Here is a 12089-nt window from a genome sequence, read left to right on the forward strand (position 1 = left end):
CGCCGCGAAGGGAAGCGCGTTATTTCGCGCTCTGCGTCCCCGGCCGGCGACGACACATAGGGGCGGCTGAGTCAGCGGCCTGGGTCACCGGCCGGCCACCGTCCCTCATACGTGGAACGACGTCTCGCCGCCGCGGCGCTCCCTCAAAATAGCGCTTCTCGTTACGTGACGCCGCCGGAACACACGTTTCATGCTGCCAGGTGTTTTCGCACCTTCCGGGTTCTCTGTAGTCTGTACACTCGTACAATACACTTCATGTAGTGAGAGTAATACAGCCAGTATCGGGTCCAGAACTTCTTTATTTTTTTTCTGGAACTTCTTTACTTTTAGTTTTGTAGTGACGGTCTAGTGTCACATAACTCAAATTCCTCTTCTTTCTTTGTTGTTCCCTATTTTTCCAGTATTCTGTCATCTTCTCTAGAAGTTGTCTTTTCGTTTCTTCTGTCCATGCTGTTCCTGATTCCTCATTTCTTTATCCTTGAGAGCCTTCTAAATTTAATATTTTATTCTTAAAAACATTTCTCTCTATCATTGTGATTCTTTGATGCTGTTTCCTTCTAGTTATGAAACTTCCTGGCAGATTAAACTGTGTGCCGGACCGAGACTCGAGCTCGGGTCCTTTGCCTTTCGGGAGCAAATGTTCTACCAACTGAGCTACCCAAGTACGACTCACGACCCCTCCTCACAATTTTACTTCCGCCAGTACCTCGTCTCCTACCTTACAAACTTTACAGTAGTTCCCCTGAGAAACTTGCAGGACTAGTACTACTGGAAGAAAGGATATTGGGGAGACATGGTTTAGCCACAGCCTGGGGGATGTTTCCAGACTGAAAATTTCACTCTGCAGAGGAGTGTGCGCTGATTTTGAAACTTCCTGGCAGATTAAAACTGTGTGGCGGACGAGACTCGAACTCCGGACCTTTGCCTTCGCGGGCAAGTGCTCTACCAACTGAGTCTCGGTCCGACACACAGTTTGTATTTGCCAGGAAGTTTCAAAAGCAGCGCACACTCCGCTGTAGAGTGAAAATTTCATTCTGAAAACTTCCTTCTAGTTACTTTCTTATTTCTGTAATCTATGCTACTGTTGGGTATGTTCTAGAAATACAGGAATATTTGTGTCGTTAACCTGTTCTCATTCATTTATTAGGGCTGTCCAAAGAAGATTAATCTTCGCTTTGCCATTACTTCTAATATTTTCTGTATATTCATATTTATTTATTTGCCTCCCTTTCGATTTCTCTTTTTAAACATACGCAAATAAAAATATGTGTGTATAAATTGTTTATAGCTTACAGTTAACGTTGATTTTAAAGTGAATATAAAATGAAATGGCGAAAATAGTTAATCAATGAAGAATAAACGAAACACAAACTAAGGGGGCGATTAATAGTTTCCGTTCGAAGGCCGACGAGTCTGGAATCGGTATGCCAATCAGGCAAAATCGCCGTGAGCATTGAGGTAATCATCAACTAACATACCAGGTTGAAAACACCAGCTTGGTAAAGCGTGCACTGCTGCGTGAAGAATGTAACTGGCTGCTGCACAACCTCGTTCGACACGAATCGTCGAACCTTCAAGGCCTTTTTTCAAGGGACCGAAGGCGTCATAATCGGATGGGTAAAGATCAGCATTGTAAGACGGCTGCTTTAGAATCTCCCACTTCAGTTGCCGTAGTTCTGGGTTAAGACATTTCCGATATTGGGATTTGCGCACCATACCACAACGGTGGTTTTCGATAGACATGATACCATACATCCTTTCTTTACTCTCCATTGTATGTCTATCGGATTCTGGCGTTTCATGTTTACGCAATTATCAAACGCACGTCGGAAAGACACGAATGCCACACTAATCCTTTGCCTCCATGTCGGTGCTTATACAGGGTAGTCAGAAAGTGTCTGAAAAATTTGTAAGGGTAGGTTGTGATGAAAAGTAACTGTTAACAGAAATTTGATGCGCTGCGCCGTTTACGAGTTAATTATCATTGAAGTTAGCCAATCAGGCCGTTCCGTGTGCAAATTGAAGCGCTCCGCCACATACAATTAGTGGCAGTTGGTTCCACTTGATACTTGATAGCGCACGAGGCTACCCAGCCTTCGGCTGCCGTCCAGTCCTCACTGCTGTCCGACGTCCAGTTTTTGTACCGCTCTCTTGTTCGGATTTAGGAAACCAAACGAAGGACACTTTTGGCGACACAGCCTCTGGCGGACCGCTTGAATTTGCTCGTAACTGGCTGATTGGCTACCTTCAATGCTTATTAACTCGGAAATGGCGCAACGTATCGATTTTTTTTCTTAACTGAAGCTTTTCAGACTGTTTATGACTGCCCTGTATGCCCAAATCGGAGTCGCGCTACGTTGCATTTAACGACGTCGCAACTGCTTCAACCCTTTTGACTGGCTTTATAACATAAACAAGTCGCACACAGTGGTTTATGAAATGCTCCGGATGAACTCTAGTCTTGCAGCACCATTGAACTGCCGGAACCACTACCACTGCCACTGTAATGATATTATTTCCTGTGGCTCAGCGTCACAGTGTAAGTCTTTTAACAGGATGCTACTTAAGCTACTTGCTTTCACTATCCTGCCCTAGTTAAACAACTAGGAAATGGGACCTTCCGTTTAATGTAGAATCCGAATCACGTGTCATGTCTGGCGAATATATGTGTCTTTGAGAGGTGAATGCTAAGTTAAAAGGCAGTTTAAAAAATCCGACTGAGATTCGATTCCGCGACCTTTGGGCTAGAATTACGCGCTTAACCGCTAACCAACCAAACCCGACAAAGCTACAACGAACGGATCCCAACAGTACAGTACAGTACAGTTTAGTCCACTCAGCTCTGTTTCAAGAAGGATCTGAAACTGAGCACTTTCATACAGAGAAATAATGGTCGGCAATAAATAAATCAGTTGAAACCGGTCTTAGGTCATCAAAGCGTATGAGACCTCTGTTGTAAGGTGCATTTGTTTCGTAGCTCTTTACCTAATTGATAGCGGCAGCACTCTTCTGAAATACAACACTCAATTGTCTGTGATCTGTTGTCAGGGCAGTTTACCGTTCATGACTTCCTGTCGAAGGTGCAACATTACTCGTAATGGAAACTTACAGACATGGATTTAATATCTGACGTACCAGGGCGTAATGTCAAAATCTGGAAATTTGTGGTAAGGTCTTATGGGACCAAACTGCTTTGGTCATTGGTCCCTAAGCCTACACACTACTTAAACTAACTTACGCTAAGGCCAACACACACACCCATGCCCGAGGGACGACTAGAACCTCCGACGGGAAGCCGTGCGCACCGTGAAAGATGCCTCAGATCTACATCTGCATGGTTACTCTGCAATTCACACATAAGTGCCAGCCTACCATTCCACACTCGAATGGCGCGTGGGAAAAAGGAACACCTAAATCTTTCCGTTCGAGCTCTGATTTCTCTTATTTTATTATGATGATCATTTCTCCCTACGTAGGTGGGCGTCAACAAAATATTTTTGCACTCGGAAAAGAAAGATGGTGATTGAAATTTCGTAAATAGGTCTCGCCGAAGAAGACCGCCTTTGTTTCAGTGACTGCCGCCCAACTCGCGTATCATGTTAGTGACACTCTCACCCCTATTGCGCGATAACACGAAACGAGCTGACCTCCTTTGCACTTTTTCGATGGCCTCCGTCAATCCTACCTGATAAGGATCCCACACCGCGCAGCAATATTCCAGCAGAGGACGGACAAGTGTAATGTAGGCTTTCTCTTTAGTGGGCTTGTCTCATCTTCTAAGTGTTCTGCCAACAAAGCGAAACCTTTGTTTCGCCTACCCCACAATAGTATCTATGAGGTCTTTCGAATTTAAGTTGCTCTTAATTGTAATTCCTAGGTATTTAGTTGAATTGACAGCCCTTAGATTTTTGGGATTCATCGTATACCCAAAGTTTACCAGATTTCTTTTAGTGCCCATGCGAATGACCTCGCACTTTTCTTTGTTTAGTGCCAATTGCCACTTTTCGCACCATACAGAAATTCTCTCTAGATCATGTGGTAATTACAATTGATCGTCTGATGATTTTACTAGACAGTAAATTACAGCGTCATCTGCAAACAGTCTAAGACGGCTGCTCAGATTTTCACCTAGATCATTTATGTAAATCAGGAACAGCAGAGGGCCTATGACACTACCAAGCGGAACGCCAGATATTGCTTCTGTTCTACTCCCTACGAACTGTGACCTCCCTGAGAGGGAATCACAACTAAGACGATACTCCATATGCACGCAATTTGATTAATAGTCGCTTGTTAAAATGGATCTGAGCACTATGGGACTTAACATCTGAGGCCATCATTCCCCTAGAACTTAGAACTACTTAAACCTAACAAACCTAAGGACATCACATACATCCACGCCCGAGGCAGGATTCGAACCTGCGACCGTAGCGGTCGCGCGGTTCCAGACTGACGCGCCGAGAACCGCTCGGCCACACCGGACGTGTCAGTCGCTTGTGAGGAACGGTATCAAAATGTCAAAATGCCTTAATAATGTCAAAACCCGAACGGATTGTAGAGAAAAGATTTGTAACTGGCATCAACGTAACTAGAAAAGAAATTTGCTTGTATAGAAACTGGATCGTTGAAGCCAGGCAAAACACTTGTACGACGCATAACTCATGAGTATAGGACCCGGATCCGGTCTGACAGGCAGAGCACATCGAGTGTATACAAAGAAGCGCGGAGTGCTTGGTCACAGGCTTCTTTGAATGGCCAATATGTGTACCGCTGTGTTAAATAAATTTCACCGGTTAATGCTCGGAGAGGGGCGTCGTACGTGTCTTGTGAAACTGCTTAGGAAATTCAAGAGCCGTCTTTCCAAGGCAGACACTGCGAATATTCTTCAGGCCGCAGTTGTTCATCACGTAGAGACGATGTGAGCAAAATCAGGTAAACAACAGTCTGCATACTGGCTTTATTATACGAGGCAGTCAAATTGAAACTTGACAAGTGGGGAAAAGCAAGTAAACCGTTTATTATTTCCAAAAGTAATCATCGTAACTGTTAATAAACTGTGTAACAAGACGGTCAGTGCCTTCATGGGAAAATGTTTGAGGATACCTACGGAACCATCATTGTATTCAGACGTGCCCCTCTTCGTACGAAGCAAATAGACGGTCACGAACGTCTTTCTTTAGGGCACCAAAACCATATAAATCACTCGGGGAGATTTCGGGACTGTGGGGGACGTGTAAGGGCTTCCCAGTGAAACATATGGAAGGACGCACATCTTGCAATATTGTTTCGAGCATTCTGCAGAAATTCCGGTGGGAAGCCATTATACACCCGATGTATGGTGCCGATCTCTCTCCATGCGATTTCCATACCCTGAAGAAAGACATCCATGGACGTCGATTTGCTTCGGACGAAGAGGTGTACGCCTGGGTACAATCAAGGTTCCGAAAGAATCGCAAACATTTTTCCATGAGGTCGTTGGTCGTTCTGTCTCACAGTGGGATAACTTTTTTAACACTTATTAAGGCAATTACTTTCGAAATAATAAACACTTTGCATACTTGATTTCCATCTGTCACTTTTTCACTTGACCAACACTTATTAAACGCATACATTAAGAGTTATGGGCACATGTTCAGTGGAAGAGACGTACTATCACCTGTAAACTTCTTGCTCACCATACGTATCAAAATGAAACAACGCTCGAACATTTCAAGTACGTTGATTTTCATTAATAAGCCATATTTATACTTTATTGAGCTGGACGCACATTTTTTAAACCGAGTTTAGAAAACCGATGTATGATACTCGATAAGACTAATCTTAGTTCAGATTAATCTCTTCTCATATCACTTCATATGTTAAGAAGTAGACACACCAGTCACAAAGTTCGCAGGAATAACCATTATTCCGTACAGAGTTCTGTTATAATCAAGACAGGACTTTTAAAACACCTTACACGAACGCATGTAGGTGAATTTTAATTTACATGAACATCTCCCACCACCCCTGTCGGAGACCTTCATCCCCACACTTTTTTGAGTCACAATTCCAAAAATAAATTCTGTCTCGAAATCTGTCATAAAATCCAGAGAGCTTGTGGCCGTATGTAAAAGTACAACAGCTGCAAGATATAATCAATACCTTCATTGCAAGATACCAATGATGATATTACCGATGGCAGCGCCACTAAAGCGGAGTTATTAAACAATCTTCCCAAAATTCCGTTACAAAAGTAGACGAGGTAAATGTTCTAGAAATCGAAAGGAGAACAATTGGCAACATGAGATATTCTCGGTGTAGCGAAGCAGCTTAAATCACTAAATAAAGGCAAGTTTTCCGGTCCAGATGGCACACCAGTTAGGTTCCTTCCAGAGAATGATAGCACTATACTTAGCAATCATACACAACCGCTCGCTCGACGGAAGATTCGTATCAAAAGACAGGATAGTCGCACACATCACATCAATACTCAAGAAAGGAAATCGAACTAATCCGCTGAATTAAAGACCCGTGGTACAGACGTGGATTTGCTGTGGGATTTTGGAACATATACTGTGTTCGAATAGCATGAATTACCTCGAAGTTATTTGTTCTTGTGAAACACAACTGGCTCTTTACACACACGAAGTAATGAGTGCTATTGACAGGAGACCTCAAATTGATTCCATATTTCTAGGGTTCCAGGAGGCTCACAAGATATTTCTAATCAAATTATGTGGCAATGGAATATCGCTTCAGTTAGTACGTATTTTCCCGTAAGAAGCTCACTAAATAATACTAAATAATAATAATAATCGAGTAAATTAGTAGTGGTATCTGTCGTTCCCCAAGGAAGTGTTAAAGGCCCTGTGCTGTTCCTAACCTATTCAAAAGTCCCCTTTAAATTATTATTAACCACTTTGTTGATAAACTTCTACGATATTTGATTTTCAAACATATGAGCAAAACTCAACGTACTCAAACAGTTTTATCTTTACTTATTCTGATCATCACTAAACTGACACACAATATTTTTTAGCGCAACGCAATCCGACTTTCAATAATCCTTACAAAAGAATGGCCCTGACTAACAATAACCTATACCTTTCATGAATCACTTACCTCACAAAAAATCTTCGTTACTCGAACTACTGCAGTACAGCGAGCACCGATACAGCCGCCTAAATAAAAGATTCTAACTACTGAAGGCACTAACTACTGATAGGCATAGTTAGGAAATGAGAGTTTGATAGAGAGCAATGTATTTACCTTAATAGTATTCAAAAGTCAATTCATGACATCTTTACAAATTTCCTTTTTCTGACGGACACACTTCCAGATCGTCCGCTTATAGTAAGTTCACAAAACTCTGGCATCTCTCTCTCCACATCCAGCACTGCTGGCGCCTCACCTTCAACTGCACAACGCTACACGCTGTTCACGTCCAACTGCCCAACACTACAATAGCGAATATTTCAACAATGCCAACCAGCCTCAGACTGCACACAGCACAGTCAGTGATTTTCATACAGAGCACTACGTGACGTTACCAAAATAAAAACCTAAACAGCCTACTTACAATATGAGCAGCCATATTTGATTGTTTGCAAATGAAGCTGTCATTTGCCTTCTAGTAACTTTAACAGAAAACGAAAACCAATTCAAAAATCATTTAAAGACGATATTTGTACGGTGCGTAAAGTGGCAATCGCCTCTGAATAAGGAAAAGTGTGACGTCACCCACATGAGTACTGAAAGAAATACGTTAAATTTCGGCTGCCCGATAAATCACACAAATTTAAAGGCTGTCAGTATCTAGGAATTACAATGACGAATAACTTAAATTGCAACTACCATATAGATAATGTTGTAGGGAAGGCAAATCAAGAACTGCTTTTTATTGGCAGAACCCTTAGAACATGCAAAAAGTCTATTAAAGAGACTGCCTTCACTACGGTTGTTCGTCCTCTGCTAGAGTGTTGCTCTGCAGTTTGAGATCCTTACCACTTAGAATTGACGGAGGACATCGAAAAAGTCCAGTGAAAAGCAGGTCGTTTTTCATTATCGCGAAATAAGTATGATAAGCGAGTCGGGATGACAATCATTACAACAAAGTTTTTCGCTGCGGCAACATCTTTTCACGAAATATCAAACACCAAACTTCTCCTCCGAATGTGAAAATATTTTACTGTGTCATCCTACATCGAGAGATATGGTCATCATGAAACGATAAGAGAAATCAGACCCAGTACAGAAAGATATAAGTGTTCATTTTCCAACTGTTAAAGAGTGGCCCAGTAGAAAAATAGTCCGAAGGTGGTTCGAAGAACCCTCTGCCGGGTTCTTAAATGGGAATTGCAGAGTGGTGGTGTAGATTTAGATCTCCAATTCAGTTCAGTCTGTACGTACCTTTTAATTTTTATACTATGCTGTCCTTCCATTCGTATCTCTCACGTCAATACAGTTACACCATATCCTTCATATCTTTTTGTTTTTATTTCTACCAGACTACTTACCCGCACAGAGTCCTTAGTATTAACAGGGTGTCTCTTTCTAGCCAGGCGTGTAGAAGAGACGCCAGTCATCATTTCCCTTCCACTAAGTATCCGTCGCTTGTACCGACACCCAGCAGCTGGTATACAACGAACTAGCTCACAGACTGGGGTTTCCTCCGAAAACCACACACCGCGCGTCAGCAGTGAGGACCACACATTTATACTTCCTTCTGAGAATACTGTTTTGGCAGCCACTGTCTGTTGCTCATCATCTCGCCTCCCTTTCTCGAAGTTGACTCTGAGTTTCGAAAACTAAGTAGATACCACACAAGGGGCTGAGCATCGGACTTTCCTCCCTTAGTACTATAAACATATAACATTTCAGAAATATACCACAATTAGCAGTTCCGTAAATTCCTCGCAGTTATTTCTTCAGAAACATGCCAGTAATCGTAGCTTCTCATTGCCACAGTCATCGTCTTGGCATATTAACCGAAACTTAGGTCATCCTTTTAGTAGAACAATAGCTGTGTGTGTTGCTTTGTCAAAAATTGACAGTTGAGACTGTCGCTGGGCGCAGAGTATGAGTTGATTCTTGAACAGAAGAAAACACCATCCAGACACTAATTTACACCTTTGTTAAAAATCTTAAATCTCCGAAAGATCTTCACAATTTCTTTGAAGCTTTGACACAACGTTGCATTCGAATACGCGCATGTTTTGTACATACTGGAGCAACATATGGTGTTTAAATACATTACACTTATTACATTTTTATTTATTATGTATATGTCTGGAAATTTGAAAGTAATCGGTGAAGAACTTTCGGAGATTTACAGTTGTGTACAATCGAACATTTAAATTTTTATTTATGTGGATTATTTGTTTTTGCCACAAAATACTCCTGGACTGCACTCAGTAGCTTATGTAAATTAAAATAGAAAAAAATTGTATACTTTGTGGCCATTGTTGATGTAAAATTTAATTTAATTTGGTATTAAACTGATGTCCAAGTGCGAATAGAAACGGTGCCCGGATGTGTTCTTACAACAGAGCGACGCAGCAGCAACGTTTCCCCTTGTATGCAGTACGCTGTTCTCTTAAAAGTAATAAGTACTTTGACAAAGGGGGGGGGGGGGGCTGGGGACCATGAACTAAAATTTAGTAACAGCTTGTTGCTAAAATGAGGGATTAGGTGGGCCAGTGGGTCATGCCGATTTTCGAAAATTTCGAATAATATGGAAATAGAGAAAAAATATAATTATTTAGTTGAATGCGATGAACATACGCTCTCGATATTTATTTTGATGTGAATATACGAACTATGAGTCATGTTCACGTACTGTGACCAGACATTAAAAAAAATTAAAAGACAGTAATTTTCGTTTATGTGTACCACGATCTTGCAGACATTTCACCAGCAGATATGAAACTTCCTGGCAGATTAAAACGGTGTGCCGGACTGAGACTCGAACCCGGGACCTTTGCCTTTCGCGGGCAAGGTTCGCAGGAGAGCTTTTGTGAAGTTTGGAAGGTAGGAGACGAGGTACTGGTGGAATTAAAGCTGTGAGGACGGGGCGTGCGTCGTGCTTTGGTAGCTCAGTTGGTAGAGCACTTGCCCGCAAAACGCCCAGGTCCCGGGTTCGAGTCTCGGTCCAGCACACCGTTTTAATCTGCCAGGAAATTTCATATCAACGCATACTTCGCAGTATAGTGAAAATTTCATTCTATTTCACCAACATTTCCTGGACGAAGTTGTTTCCGTTTGGCGTTCTAAATAAACCATTATTTTGCTGTCTCTGTATATGTCGTCATGTCTGTAGATTGAACGCCAACTCTGTCAACTGATCCGTCACCACAGTCGTAATTTGCGTACAAAATCATATTGCTACAATTTCATCATCGGAGATAGCCATAAACACCTGTATCTGCGATCTCCTACGGGGCGCCATTGTCACAGTTCCTTTACTCATTGTGCAAACTGCGTCAGCGGAATCACAAATATCTGGCCGTAATGCATCGAACATTTTGTTCGTGGGCACAGTCACCTACTGTTCCTTCTAGATTATTTTACATTCGCAGCAGTCCTGCGCTGTACAGAACTGTAAAACCTATTAGTGGATGTAAGTTATGGGTGTGTCTACTTTTCGCCTTTGTGACGGCTTGGACTCTACTAAGGACATTTTTCGATCAGGTGTCTGAATATCCTCAGTAGCGGACCCGGAGTAGGTGCTCACGTTTGGCGCTGGGCTATGGGACAAAGTCGACCTAACACACCCCGACTCAGGTCGGACTTAGGGCAGACCAGTCCATTTCAGGAATGTTGTTGCCCACATATCATTGCCTCACACATGCTGCTTCGTGACACGCTGCACTGTCGTGCTGGTACGAACAGTCATCGACTCCGAATAGTTTCTCAATTGTTCGCATTGCACAATTGTGGGTTCATATATTTCCTCATTTAGCTTTTCCTTCAAATGCAATAAGGGGACCATACCATAACACGAAAAACAGTCCCGTACCGTAACACCACCTCGTGCATACGTCACTGTTTGCACATGTGATGACATGTAACGTTCCCCAGGCATTCGTCAAACCCAAACCCTTCCACCGGATTGCCACAGAGCGTAGCTTAATCATCGCTTCAAATCACTCGCTTCCAAAAGTTCACTGTCAAGAGGGTCGCTTCTACACCACCTCAAGCCTCGCTTTGCACTGACTGATGTGTGACTCATGAGTAGCTGCTTGACCATTGTACCCCTTTGTTTTTAACTCCCTAAAGACAGTAATTGTGTTAGATGGACTGTTGGTAGCTCTGTGAAACTCACAGGTGATTCCTTCCGCTGATCTTTTACAAGCATACTCCGCAGTGCTCGACGGTCCCTCTCCGTCAGTTCATGAGGTCTGTCTGGTCTTGGTTTATCTGTTGTTGTTTCTTCGCGTTACCACTTCACAATCATATTGCCAGCAGTCGACTTGGAAAGCTTTAGAAGGGCTGATGAAATGTCCAGGATGAATTTGTTACTCAGGTGACATCCAACGACTAGCCCAGGCTCCAAGTCAATGAGCTCTCTTAACCGACCCATTCTGCTGTTACTGCTTATTCACTGTCAACACTATACTCCCTGCCTCCTATTACACCGGCAGGGCCGCCTCTTCTGACGCATAGAGTAGGGGTGGCGGAATAATTTTGGCCACCGATGTATACCCCACAGATAATATCTCTTGCCTTGAACATCGATTCGTGTATGAGATGCTAATTGATGGGTAACAGTCCATGATTTTATTCTTTGATCTATGGGGTCAGGGAGAAGCGGGGTTGGGTGGAAGGTGAGGGGGTGGGTGGATGGATGCAGAAGAGATGACGCCACGTCGTATCACGAGGGCGTAACCAAGCGTTGCAATGTTGCCAGGCGACCACCGGCTGCTTCAGGCCACGGCTGTGGACGACTTGCGCGTCTCCAGTGATGGATAACGTGTTCTGGAATTTCATTCTCCAGCCAGATAAACGACAGCCGTCGACATTCCCCCTCCTACAAAGCTATCACGTAGTGACGTTCAGCCAATATGTTCGGCATTGTGCCGTATTTTGGAAGGGCTTTATCAAATTTTCTT

This window comes from Schistocerca gregaria, chromosome 6 (genome assembly GCF_023897955.1).
Source record: "Schistocerca gregaria isolate iqSchGreg1 chromosome 6, iqSchGreg1.2, whole genome shotgun sequence".
In the NCBI taxonomy this organism is placed as follows: domain Eukaryota; kingdom Metazoa; phylum Arthropoda; class Insecta; order Orthoptera; family Acrididae; genus Schistocerca; species Schistocerca gregaria.